This window comes from Acomys minous, assembly GCF_964271855.1.
Source record: "Acomys minous genome assembly, chromosome: 8".
Lineage (NCBI taxonomy): Eukaryota > Metazoa > Chordata > Mammalia > Rodentia > Muridae > Acomys > Acomys minous.
The window spans coordinates 88,637,127-88,651,068 of NC_140489.1; the positions used below are offsets into that span (position 1 = coordinate 88,637,127).

Genomic DNA, 13,942 nt, shown 5'->3' on the forward strand with positions numbered 1-13,942 from the left:
TGGGTGTAACCAATGACCACCCAGTACCCACCCCTCCCATCCGCCGTCTCCTGTAACCCGCCCCCAGGCACTGTCCTGGGGCAGTGCCCATGATTCACAATGGAGAAACTATGGACTCATCCATGGTCTCACAGCAAGCTAGTAATGGTGTGTGTGTGTGTGTGTGTGTGTGTGTGTGTGTCAGTATTCACTCCAGGCTTGTCTGGCTCCCACTTTCAGACCCTGTTACAAGCGTTTCCCCACATTCATGCTGAGTGTGTAAACCTCAAAGCAACTATACTTCCCGTCATCCTTGGGCTCTGACAGGGTGGGTGGCATGACCTTGAACAGCCTGCTTCTGGATCTGTCCGTAGGCTTCCCCCACCAAAGCCCTGGCATCCACTGAGACAGCAACCTTCTCTGGAATCTTCCAGATCCTGAATGAGTGAGGATACCCTGAGGGCACCCTGTCCTTCCTTGCCCATGCTAAGGCTCTGCAAAGGGTTGGAGTCTGATTCTGTTTCTTTCTTTCTTTCTTTCTTTCTTTCTTTCTTTCTTTCTTTCTTTTTTTCCTTTTCTTTTGGTTTTTTGAGATAAGGTTTCTCTGTGTAGCTCTGGCTCTCCTGGACTCACTCTATAGACCAGGCTAGCCTTGAACTCAAGAGAGATCCACCTGCCTCTGCCTCCCAGAGTGCTGGGATTACAGGTTTGTGCCAACACACCCAGCTGGGGTCTGTTTCTTCACCCCTAGACCTCCTGTTCAGAACAGCACCCAGTCCTGACAGTGTTGTTTCAGCTAACCTATTCCAGGGGCAGTGATGGAGGGCTGGGAATCCCTTGATGCTCCTGGCTGGCATCTCAGACACCAGGATTATCCCAACCTTCTGCTGTTCGGCCCATCTCCTCTTTCCTTTGTTTGCTATGTCTTCCATTTTACTGCTCACATTGAGTGGCTGGCTGTGCTGGCATATGGCACAGGGCTTGCTTAGCATGATGAATTCTGAGTTCCGACCCTGGCACTATAAGAGAGAGGGATGCAGGGAGGGAAGGAAGGAGGGAGGGAGAGAGGGAGGGAGAGAGGCAGAGAGGGAGGGAGGGAGGGAGGGAGGGAGGGAGGGAGGGAGGGAAGGAAGGAAGGAAGGAAGGTAGAAAGAAGAGACCTACAGCACTCGCCCGGCTCCTGCTTCTCATATTTGACAGACTTCTCTTTATAAGCAAAACCAGAAGCATTGGAGTCCTGTAAAAACAACTAGATTGGGCCAGTTGTCAGGGCCCATAGAGCCAGGGCTCCTCAGTCTGCATGACTGCAAGGCTCTGCTCTTCCTTCCCCACCTTCTTCCCAGAGACCATGTGACTGTTAGCATGGGGTGGTTGTGTGCGATCTCATAGTGTTGCTCTATAGTTTTCTCTATAGCTCTGTATGACTTCTCACCAGTGGGGAGGGTTGCACCAGCGGCAAGCCAGCAAGGGAGGTCTACCTCCGGTCCCATAATCCTCTCCAGGTCCTGCCTTCAGGCAGCCATGCTACACCAAGGATCTGTGTCACTGTGTTGAGGCTCTGTGTGCCCTCTTTCGTCCATAAGGCTGGACCCTCCAGCTCAAAAGAGCTGAGGCCCTGAGGGCCCTGTCCAGCCCAAACCCCAGCTCTCTTTGGGCTCTGTTTGTGAAGGACACCTCTTTGCCTGCTCCTTTCTGCATCTGGCTCCTAACCAGGCATCTGTCCTGCAGGTCTTTGAAAGAGCGTTGTCCCCATGGAGTCTCCCTACTGTCCCTGGTACACATTGAGAGGCAGGGCAGATTGTGCAGCTGCCGTTTCCCAGTAGGGTCTGTCTGACCTGTCACAGACCAGATGACTGCAGGAAGCAAGGGTGGCTGAGCTGATCAGCTGCCCTGATGTCTCCTTGGCACCATTCTGTTTGTTCATTCTCTGTCTCTGTCTCTGTCTCTGTCTCTGTCTCTGTCTCTCTCTCTGTCTCTCTCTCTCTTTCTCCCTGCCACCCTCAAGCATGGCTGACAACACCTGATTCACTCCCCCCACCCTATTCCAAAGAACCAGTGACTCACAACACCCCCACCCCAAGGGCTGCAGGTTTTCACAGGGAAAGACTGAAGCTAATGCAAGGGTTACCCGGCAACCTGGCCAAGCAGCCCCTTCTCAGAAGGAGGAACACTTATTTCCACGATAAGCAAGTCAGTCCCCGCATCATGGTCTGTTTATATTCCTGGTCTCCAGCCACCTGCTCAGCCTTGGAAACAAACTCAGTTCCAGGCAAGAAGGAAATGAACACTCTAGTTGGGAAAACAGCAGGCTGGTCATCCTAGAAGGTAGCAAGTGTCACAGGGAGGTCCTAAAGGATACAGGAGCCCCCTGCTCTTGGGGATTTGGGGTGTTCTGGGTGTCCCTGAATACCATGCAATGGCAGAGAAAGCACCCCCTCCCCAGCCAAGCTGTTGCCAGTGACTGCCAGAACCAGAGGCTAGAGCTCCAGACCCAGGTGCAGCGCTGGGCAGGGCCGCTGTATGGTTTGTCACTTGGGACAGGCATGGCTCTGTAAAGCTGGCTTCTGAGCCCTCAAGCCAGGAGACTGAGCACACGAGTCAGTAGTGGGTCCGCATGAGACCAGTTCTGATTAATACTGCAGAGATAGCAATGGGAAGTCTAGTAAGACAGGAGAAGCAGGGGACCAGCCATGGCACCACCTCCAACCTCATCCCACCCCAGCCCACTCCAACCCCTGCTGCCACCAGCAGAAGATACTGGAAGGCTAGTAGAGCCTGCTGCTCCTCTGAAACTTGCTGGCATGGTGACCCCCCCCCTCTCTGAGTCCCCTCTAGGTCCCCACATTCATGGCTATCCTTATGGTCATCCATTGCCAAGCTTGGAGGAACCTGGAGTCCCGCACTGGACTCTGAGCTAGAAGCAAGGTGAGAAGGTTGAAGCTGCCTGGAGGGTAGGAGGTCCTCAGGGCCTGAAGGAGTCCTAGGATAAACTGCCTTTGAACTCCAACCTGCGCTAGAACTTGGAGAGACGAGTCAGTATCTCCTGGCTCTGGAGGGTCTAGAACCCTGAAAGGATGCTGGGAACGTACCAAGAGAGGCAAGCAGCCAACATCTGGAAGGGTTCTGAGAATGAACCAAGAGAGGCAAGCAGCCACAACTAGAAGGGTGCTGTTGGTCAAGGAGCAGGTAAAATGGGGCCGTTGCCTGTGGTAACACAGCTGTATTTCTTATATACTGAGGAAAGGCTAGATGGAAGAATGAACAGACACAGGGGAGAAGGACAGATGTACAGTAAGAAAAGAGGAGGCATGAAGGGATAAATGGACCAGAAGGAGGAACAGTGGGGGCCAGGGTCAGCTTGCAGAGGAAGTTGGAGGCTTCCGGTAAGGGGATGCTCAGACCTAGAGTTAGTACAAAGATCCCTATTACTGTTGTGTGTATGACACAGCACATATATGGAGGCCAGAGTTGTCTTGCTGGCCCTGATAACTCTTTCAACTAAAGATATCTGTGATTTGCAGGACAGTAGTGGCACATGCCTTTAATCCCAGCACTTGGGAGGTAGAAGTAGGCAGATCTCTGTGAATTTGAGGCCAGCCTGGTCTACAGAGCAAATTCCAAGACAGCCAAGGTTAAACAGAGAAACCCTGTCTTGAAAAAAAAAAATCTGAGATTGGACAGACATGGAAAGCAGTTTGTTTGTTTGTTTGTTTGTTTTTCCTGGAGTGTCCTCTGTCCATAACCCCTGATCCCTCTGTGAAGATTGCTCCCAGAAAAGAGGCTGAGAAGAAGCTCCATAAACCTGCTCTGGGGGAGGGGGTTAGTCATGAAGATGGTAGGCAGGTCATTAGCATCTACTAGGGAAAAAAAAAAAGAGGGGAAAAGACTATGTCCTAGTGACACTGTTAAAGATGGTGTCATGGCAGAATGAGATGTCCCACATGGGCCCTTGTATTCGAACACTTAGTCCTTGGTAGATGGCACTGTTGGGGCATGTTATGGAACTTTTAGGAGGTACAGCTTAGACAGAGGAAGTGCGTCCCTGGAAGCAGGCTTCGAGAGTTTATGGCCTCACTCCTGTCCAGTTCACTCTCTCTGCTTCCTGCCTGTATTTGCGGATGTGATCTCTCAGCTGCTTCCTGCCATGCCTCCTTGTCATGAGATCTCCCTCCAGAACTGTAAGTTAAAAATAAACTTGGTCATGGTGTTCAACACAGCAACAAAAAGTAACCAGGACAGATGGCGAGAAAAATCAGATCTGTTTGAGAGTGCTACTACCTTGCCCAGCACGAACGGAGCTTGGGTTTGAGTCCCAGCACCATGTGAACCAAATACAGCGGCACACATCTGTGGTGCCAGCACTGATCCCAGGAAAAGGCAGGAGAATTAGAAACCCAAGGTTGTAGTCGTCACCAGTTCAAAGCCAACCTGGGCTACATGAGACCCTGTCTATAACGAATAAGTAAACCATTGACATTGACATGGGGTCATAGTAAGGGGACTTTGTAGCCCTGGGTAGATTGGGCTCAGCCAGGAACAAGACAAGGAAAAGTGGGACTTTGGAGCTGAAGGGATGGCTTAGTGGTTAAGAGTGCGTTGTGTTCTTTCAGAAGAATGGGTTTTGATTTCTAGCATCTATGTTGGATAGTTTACAACTACCTGTAACTCTAGCTCCGGCAGATCCAGCATCCTTTTCTGGCCTCCATGTGCAGCTGCACATGCGTGCACGCGCGCGCACACACACACACACACACACACACACAGAGAGAGAGAGAGAGAGAGAGAGACAGAGAGACAGAGAGACAGAGAGACAGAGAGACAGAGAGAGACACACACAGAGACACAGAGACACAGAGACAGAGACAGAGATAATTTAAAGAAATAGAAAGGTAGGGTTTTAATAGCCAAGAAGACTGTGAGGCCAGCAATGGAAAACTTCTAAAGGAAACATCAGGGTTGAGGATTCTGGCTAAAATGACTTACCAGGACTCTGTCTTGTGAAAGGCAGGCAGGTGAGATCAGCTGTCCTCTGGGGGATAGGGAAGGGAACCTAATCAGGTAAGGTCAATTAACCAGATGTGGAGGCTCCAGTGTGTGATTAAAATGTCATGACTCCACAGGGCTATTTTGTTGTTGTTGTTTGGTATTGAGACAAGATCTTACTCCACAGCACAGGCTGATCTAGAGCTCACGATGTAGCCCAGGTGACCTTGAACTCATGGTAATCCTCCTGCCCTACCCTCCCAACCGCTGGGTAGGAGGCACTATGCCTGGCTTCCATGGAATTCTTGCTAAAGCTTCTGGACCATTTGGGAGTCTGAAACAAAGGAGTTGGAAAAGAGATGGGGAGCTGGCAGGGCAGAGGGCTTGTTAGCATGGTAATCCTGCATGTCTTATCTCCTGTTATTCTTCCTCTAAAGTCCTGCTCATTTTTTCTTTTCCTAATTTAGGCAGTATAACCCCATCTCTTGTTCCTCACTGAGCCTCTCGGTGGCTGTAAACACACCTTGGTTTCTCTCCTCTTCCTCTGTCTGCTCTCAGTTGGATTTGCAGGCCCCCAAACTGAACCCAAGCAAGAATAGAAGAAAAAAAAATCTTCCTCCCCTGCAAGGTTGCTATGAGAGCTGTCTGCAAGAAAGCCCTAGAGACACTCCCTTGGGGCAAGCAGACATTTGGCCTAAGGGCTTATTAAATGCTCTGAGGCAGCCAGCCGCCTGGCCGTGTGTGGGAAAGGAATCAGAGGAGCCGCCATCAGCTTCAATTTGGAGAATGGGGATAGGCGGGTCATAAATATTCACCAGGAAGAAATCACAGCCCGAGCCGCTGCCAGCCAGGCTGGGGACACTGGCCCCAGTGTCACCTCTCCACTTCCACCTGGTGCAGAGGTATAGGACAACAAGGCAAAGAGATCGTCTTCACAGAATGCTGAAGGGGACTTGGGGTCACCTCATCCCCGCACTGACAAACGCACCAGACAGTGTGCCACCTGCCTTCCAGCACTATTCCACACCGTTCCTAGTACAGAAACCTCCAGGCAGTCATGATCATAGTCAGGGTTTGGTTGGGAGGAGGTGTCTATGACCCCCTGCTGCCTGCAGGCCCACAGAGGGCTCACATCATGACCTGGGATCAGGGCAAAGACGACCTCAGAGGCAAGACTGTGCAGATGTCCCCTGGTCAGCCTTTTCCATGCTCCTGCTTCCTATAGCTGCCTTTTCCATCTATCTCTCCTTCATTAATTGTTCAGTTCTTTAAGCACTTATGATGAAGCCCTGAGCCAGGGAAACCTGAGGCCATTTGATACCTTTAATCTCTGTGAGTTCAAGGCCAGCCTGCACTCCATAGCAAGTCCCAGACCAGCCAGGACAACATAGTGAGACCTTTGTCTCAAAGGAAGAGGAAGAGGAGGAAGAGAAGATGATGACGATAATGACATAATAATGCAAGTGCTATGAAACCACATGATAAAAAAAGAGAACGCCAGCCGGGCATGGTGGCACACACCTTTAATCCCAGCACTAGGGAGGCAAAGGAAGGTGGATTGCTGTGAGTTCGAGGCCAGCCTGGTCTACAAAGTTCAGAACAGCCAAGGCTAAACATAGAAACCTTGTCTTGAGAAAAAGAGAGAGAGAGAGAGAGAGAGAGAGAGAGAACACCGAAGCAAGTGGCCTGCGAAGGAACCAGAAGAGGTGGAAAGACTGTGACAGATCTTGTAATAAAAATAATAAAATTAATTAATTAATTAATTAAATTTTAAAAATTGCCTTTTAGACATGTAAAAATAGCTTAGTCAGGAACCCTACTACACCCAAGGCTGCACCTGATAACCAGACGCCAGTGACACCACTCACTGAAGATAACCAGACAGGGTCCTAGAACCCCACTGGACATATCTAAGCAGAGACCAAGAGCAGTGTTCTGCTCTGCACATCTGGAGTACACCACCTTGATCTGCCCTGCAGCTGAAATGTCTCCCCCAGGATCTTGGTGTTCAACCTGCAGACTACTGCTAGAGACTGGACCTGACCCTCAGCTGAGACACGCCACACGAGTGAGCAGCCTTGGGGAGTCAGGCTTAGGACCGAAGTTAGGAATTTAGAGTGTGAACTTTGCGTGATGAGCCTCAGCATAATAAAATAAAATGCTTGTTATCCTAACTATGCGTGTTTACCATCTTGCTCACAACAGATCTCTTTTGGAGGAATTGTGTAGCCCAGGCTGTCCTAAACTTGCTACATAACTGAAGTTGGCCTTCTGCTTCCATCCCTCAAATGCTGGGACTACAGGCATATGCCACCATGCACACATCATGACAGATCTCTTGATAGGTGTCACGTGTGGGTATTAGACAGTTCGTGTCATGTTGACATCACCTCCAGCAAGTTCATGAGACCTGCTGATGATTCAGGTATCATTCTGAACAAGGTCTCACCTGGAGAGTCCTGAAACCCAGTTGCAATGATGCTATGACTATCTCAGGGCCAGGAAATAAAGGGACAGCATAGAAGTGCTCCCGTGGGGCTGGAGAGATGGCTCAGTGGTTAAGAGCACAACCTGTTCTTCCAAAGGTCCTGAGTTCAATCAATTGCCAGCAACCACATGGTGGTTCACAACCATCTGTAATGTGATGGGATGCCCTCTTCTGGCCTACAGGTGTACATGCAGGCAGAACACTGTATACATAATAATAAATAAATCTTTAAAAAAAAAAACAAGTGTTCCTGTGACAGTGTTTTCAGGGCAGGCATGTAAGAGTGAACAGGACATTGGCTTCCTACCAACAGATTGGTCTCAGCCCCAACTTGGCCACCTCCTAACTATGCCACCACCAGGCCTCATTGATTGTCCTTTGGAGTAGTGTGACAGATTCAAGGCAAGTGTATGACAGATGCATACCAACAGGCTTGAGGTTTGCAGGGAGTGGCCAGCAGTTGTATCATCCCTGGCGCCCCCATTTCTAAGGGTCAAGATGCCACAAAGATCCCTTAGCTTTTGCAGGAGGACACCAATGCTGGCTAGGGGACAGATAAGTGGCCTCACCTGAGTTTGAAAAGTATCAGGACACTGGGGGCGGGAGGTTAGGGAGCAGCTTTGTACATAGCGGGGACCAGAGGGGTCACCCTTCACAATAGCCACTGCCCAGGCTGGCAAGCCGGCTTGGTCTCTGGATTTCACTCCCCCACTCAGCTCTGGAAAGGCCAGTTAATTCAGAAGAGTCATTTTAATCAATTAGATGAAGTGTAAAATAACCGTTCAGCTCGGCTCAGGAAATGAGGCTTGTTGTCTCCAAGGCTTTATTGAAAAGGCATTAAGACAGAACCCTGAGCTTCCTGAAGGTAGGCAGCGAGGAGGGGGAGGCTGGGCCTCAGAGAGCTCCAGCTACTCCAGCTGCTCCTGCCACACTTGGCCAAAAGAACCTTCCACAGCGTCCTTGAGGACCCAGCAAGCTGCCAAGCATCCAACTTACCCTAGGCAGCACAGCCTGCCCCAAAGCCTTCCTCTGCCTCCCTGAGGGTGGGTGTCCAGTAAGCGCTTCCCTTCCTTGAGTCTGAAGCAGCCTCCTCCTTGCCTCTCCTCACAGAAAGATGGTCTGAGAAACTGTACCCAGTCCTCCTAACACACAGAGGGCTTACAGGACACAAGCAACAGCACCACTTTTCAAATCCCAGAGCTCAGCCAGTGAGCCAGGCCCATCTTTTCCAGAACAGCTTGAGGGTTTGGAGGTAGCATCAGGTCTCCCTGGAGAAGGGTGGTCCCAGTTGCTCCAGCATACCTCCATTCTGTTGTTCATCCATCACCACCCTGGTCCACCCAGCAGAGAGGATCCACACTGGCTGTGATGCTGAACACCTGCAGACACAAGACTCCCAGTGATACTGTGATACATTGTTTTGCATAGGTTTCAAGTTATTGGTTCTTTCCTGTGTTAAGCCTGAGAGAAGGATGGTCCTGAGTTAAATATGGCTCCTGGCGCATACCCACCCTCTATCCTTTTAATTTTTTTCCCCTCCTCTACTAAACTCCATCAGGCTTGAGCAACTAGTCACAGGTCCAGGTCTACAGAAGCCTCCATGTGGAACTCTTGGACCCTCTCCCACATTAATACACTATGGGAATTCCACCACACAGCATTCATTAAGGGCACTCCACAATGGGGGATGTCTTTGCTGGAGTGCCAAAGCCCTGAAAATGCCGAGATTAAGGTAGCTAAGAACCAATAGGGGCCGGCCACGTGTGGGCAGAACTTGTAGCCTGTTTCAGGCGCCATGAGATCCACCATACAGCTAAGGCAGCTTCCTCCCTGTTGCCACTGGCGATGGGGGGCAGTCTGTTCCTGTGTGCTGGCTGAAAATGTTGAACCTAGCTTGGCTTCTCATGCAGTGGGCAGCTGGACACAGGAGCGGCTGGCAGGGGTGGGGGCCTATATTGGGGGAATCTCCCTTGGAGCGCTGTCTCCTCAGGTGCAGAAAGGGCTGTGTGGTTTTTGTTTTGTTTTGTCCTTTTGATGCAAACTAGAATCACCTGAAAGAGGGGCCCTCAGTTAAGGAATCGCCTCCTTTGGATTGGTCTGTGGGCAAGTAAGTCTGTGAGGCATTTGTCATGGTTAATGTTGAGGGGCCCCATGCACCTCTAGGCAGATGGTCCTTGGCTGTATTAATAAAGCAAGCTGACTCTTTTACCAAGGCCCATCAACATGGGCCGCATCTGTACCAAGACTGTGAAGAAGGCGGCCCAGGTCATTATGGAGAAGTACTACAAGGATCTGAGTAATGACTTCCACACCAACTAGTGCATGTGCGAGGAGATCACCGTTATTCCCAACAAGAAACTCCACAAGACAGCCGGCTCTGTCACGCATCTGAGGAAGCGGATTCAGAGAGGTCCTGTGAGAGGTATCGCTATCAAGTTGCAGGAAGGAGAGAGAGAAAGAGAGAGAGAAAGAGAGAGAGAGAGAGAGAGAGAGAGAGAGAGAGAGGAGAGATAAGTATGTTCCTGAGGTCTCAGCCCTAGACCCTAGACCAAGAGATGACTGAGGTAGATCCTGATACCATGGAAACGCTGAAGCTTCTGGACTTTGGCAGTCTCTCCAACCCGCAGGTCACTCAGCCTACAGACGGGATGAATTTCAAAACACCACATGGAGCCATATAATCTGTTCTGTCATATTTGCAATAAGCCTGAAAACAACAACAACAACAACAACTAAAGCAAGCTGAGCAAGCCATAGGGATCAAGACAGTAGACATCATTCCTTCATGGTTCCTGCCTTGAGTTTATGCCCTGACTTTCCCTGATAATGGGCTATAATTAATAATATAAGCCATTTCTTCCCCAAATTGCTCTTGTTCAGTGTTTTATCGTGGCAACAGAAAAGCAAACTGTCTCCAGGCCTGGGTTTTCTGGCCACACTCACAGCAGCCCACATCCTATGTTTATAAGCAGCCTTGGGGTTTCTTCTTCGTCTATTGGTATCTCAGCCAGAGGAGGAAGAGGAGGAAGAGGAGGAGGAGGAGGAGGAGGAAGAGGTGGAGTAGGCTAACCAAAACTAAGTATGTGTGAAAAACCCTTATGGAAACCCACTATTTTGTAAGCTCATTTTGAAAATATAATTTTCAAAAAGTTTGAACACAGATGCTATGCATGGGTGGGACAATGCTTTCCCCAGAAGACACGGGTCATTAAACAAAATAGTCAGTGCCAAGTCTGGGCTACTGCCCTACAAGATGTTGGTAATGGAGACCCCAGAAGCCCCCAAAACAGCACAAAACATTACCATTTCTCTTGGCTGCCCACCGGAACCAGATGGTAAGACGCCATTGCGGAAGACAACACACATTGACTGCAGAACATGGAGAAATCAAGCTGGAACTGCCCTGAAACCTCCCTCCCTAGAGGAAGGGCTGGATTTCACAGCACTCTAAGGTCTGTGCAGGCCCCCGGGGGAGAAAAGCCATCATTGGTTTTGCCCAGTTACAGGCCCTACTGGTAACATACATACTATGGTTGCTTTGTTAAAAGGACTTGTTGTCAAACTGCCCTCTAAATACTTAAGTTTAAACTCACCTGCAAGCACTGTTCTCAACCTTGGTCAGAGAAACTTCTATTTGCAGTGGGCGGAAGTTGGGGAAGAAAGGGTTTACCCCGCTCACAGTTCCCTATCACTGCTCATCATCAAAGGAGGTCAGGACAGGAACTTACACACAGCAGGAACCTGGAGGCAGGAGCTGACGCAGAGGCCATGGAGGGGTGCTGCTTACTGGCTTCCTCTTTACGGCTTGCTCAGCCTGCTTTCTTATAGAACCTAGGACCACCAGGCCAGAGATGGCCCCATCCACAATGGGCTGAGCCTCCCCATCAATGACTAATTAAGAAAGTGCCTTTCAGCCTGGTCTTATGAAGAAATTTTCCCAATGGAAGTTCCTTTCTCTCAGATAACTCTAGCTGTGTCAAGTTGACATAAAACTAGCCAGCACAAGTGACTCCTTGTTAACTTCACACACAAAACACCATTAAGCCATAACCTTGTTTCTTGTTCTTCCCTAAGATCACACATGAATATCAACATTATAATATAAACATTCCAAGTTTTAAAAGTTTCCATCTTAAGCCTGGTATGGTGGCTCACACCTGTAATCCCAGCACTCTCAGAGGCAGAGGCAGGTGGAGCTCTGTGAGTTCAAGGTCAGCCTGGTCTACCAAGTGAGTCCAGGACAGCCAGGGCTGTTACACAGAGAAACTTTGTCTCAAAAAACAAACAGACAAACAAACAAAAAGTTTCAATGTTTAAAAATGCAGTCCCTTTAAAATCCAAAGACTTTAAAATTTAAAGTCTCAACCAGGGGCTCCTACAAAAATAAAAAAATAAATTAAATGCTTTCTTGCTTTAAGAAGGAAGATCCAGGGAACAGTCATGATTCTGAACAAAGCAAAACCAACATCCACCAGTGTAAATAACTCAGAGTACAATTATCTGAGACTCGCCTATGATCTTCTGGGCTCCTCCACAGGGCTTGGGCCACCTCTCCAGCTCTGCTCTCTGTAACACACACACAGATTGCCTTCTAGGCTCAAGCAAGGTCTACTGCAACCCCAGCTGCTGTTCTTGATGGTCATCTCACAGCACGGACATCTTCAAAATGCTGGGGTTCCTTGCTGCAACCAGGCTGCACTTTCGCCAATAGTCTCTGTCTCAGGGTTCCTATTTGTTTCTTTGGGGTTTTGTTTTGATTCTCCAGACAGGGTTTCTCTGTGTAGCCTTAGCTGTCCTGGACTCCTTTGTAGTCCAGGCTGGCCTCGAACTTATAGAGATCTGCTTGCCTTTGCCTTCCCAAGTGCTGAGATTACAGATGTGAGCCGCCATGCCTGGCTCTTAGTTAGGGTTTCTACTGCCACGAAACAAGCCAAGTTGGGGAGGAAATGGTTTATTTGCCTTATGCTTCCACACCATAGTCCAACATTAGAAGTCAGGACAGGAACTCAAACAGGGCAGGAACCTGGAGGCAGGAGCTGATGCAGAGGCCACGGAGCAGGTGCTGCTTACTGGCTTGCTCCCTGTGGCTTACTCAGCCTGCTTTCTCATAGAACCAAGGACCACCAGCACAGGGATGCCACCATTCATAATGGGCTGGGCCCTTCCCCATTGATCACTAATTGAGAAAATGCTTTGCAGCTGGATCTCATGGAGACGTTTCCTCAACTGAGACTCCTTTCTCTCTGAGGACTCTAGCTTGCGTCAAGTTGATACAAAACCAGCCAGTACAACCTCTCCTGGGCACTCTTCGGGGCCTCCACCCCTGCCACACAGTGTCAAGCCCCAGCTGTTCTCCATGACTCATTTGTGCCATCAAAACCAGTACCACCAGCATGACTCCTACGGTACCCAGTACAACAGGTAGCTCTAATGGCTACCAGTACAGCCTTTGACTACCTTCTGAACACAGCTTCTGTGTGCTGACACTGAGGGAGTACTTCCCAGAAGATTTCACAGAGAACCGCCTGCCTCTGCCTCCCAAGTGCTGGGATTAAAGGCATGCGCCACCACGCCCAGCTCTCACCGACAATTTCTTAGCTCTGGCTAACTAGCATCGATTGTCCCAGCAAAGCAAAGGTTTTACTTGAGAGGTTCTGGACTCTTGTTAACCGCAGCTGATTCTTCAGTCCCAGCTGACCAGAACCACAGAGTCGTCGCCTTCTTTTTTTTTCCCCCAGAGCTGAGGACCGAACCCAGAGCCTTGCACTTAGCTCTACCACTAAGCTAAATCCCCAACTCCAATATGATGCTCTTTTTCTTTTTAAACTTTATTTGTGTATAAATGCTTTATCTGCCAAAGAGGGTATCAGATTACATTATGGATGGTTGTGAGCCACCACATGATTTCTGGGAATTGAACTCAGGACCTCTGGAAGAGCAGGCGGCACTCTTAACTACTGAGCCATCTCTCCAGCCCCCAGAAGCACAGATTCTTTTTTTTTTTAAAGCAATTTATTTACTTATTTAGTATATAATGTTCTGCCTGCATGTGTGCCTGCTTGCCGGAAGAAGGCACCGATCTCATTCTAGATGGCTGTGAGCCACCATGTGGGTGCTGGGAATTGAACTCAGGACCTCCAGAAGAGCAGACAGTGCCCTTAACCACTGAGCCATCTCTCCAGCCCCAGAAGCACAGATTCTTAACTCAAAATAGCAAACAGTCCTGAAAGTCTATAAGTGGCTCTCAAGCATCCCTCGGGAACTTCCCAAGCCAGGCCTCCATCATCCACACTGCCCTCAACATTCTTACCTTCCAAGCTCCCATAGAACAGCTCACTAAAGTTTGAACACTCAGTGGGTTTTCCAGCCCAAAGTTCCAAAGTCCTTCCACAATCCTCTCCAAAACAACATGAACCTGTCTGTCACAGCAATACCCCACGACCCTGGTACCAATTTGTCTTAGTTAGGGTTACTATTTCTGTGATGAAACAG

At 49.4% G+C, this 13,942-nt stretch overlaps 1 pseudogene across 1 annotated transcript; it reads left to right on the forward strand.

Annotated features, from left to right (window-relative positions):
- The first annotated feature begins 9,673 nt into the window (after positions 1-9,673).
- Positions 9,674-10,131, forward strand: LOC311604126 (small ribosomal subunit protein eS17-like; annotated as a pseudogene). The gene is made up of 2 exons: positions 9,674-9,898; positions 9,951-10,131. The product of its transcript is annotated as a small ribosomal subunit protein eS17-like (transcript).
- Positions 10,132-13,942: the final 3,811 nt, after the last annotated feature.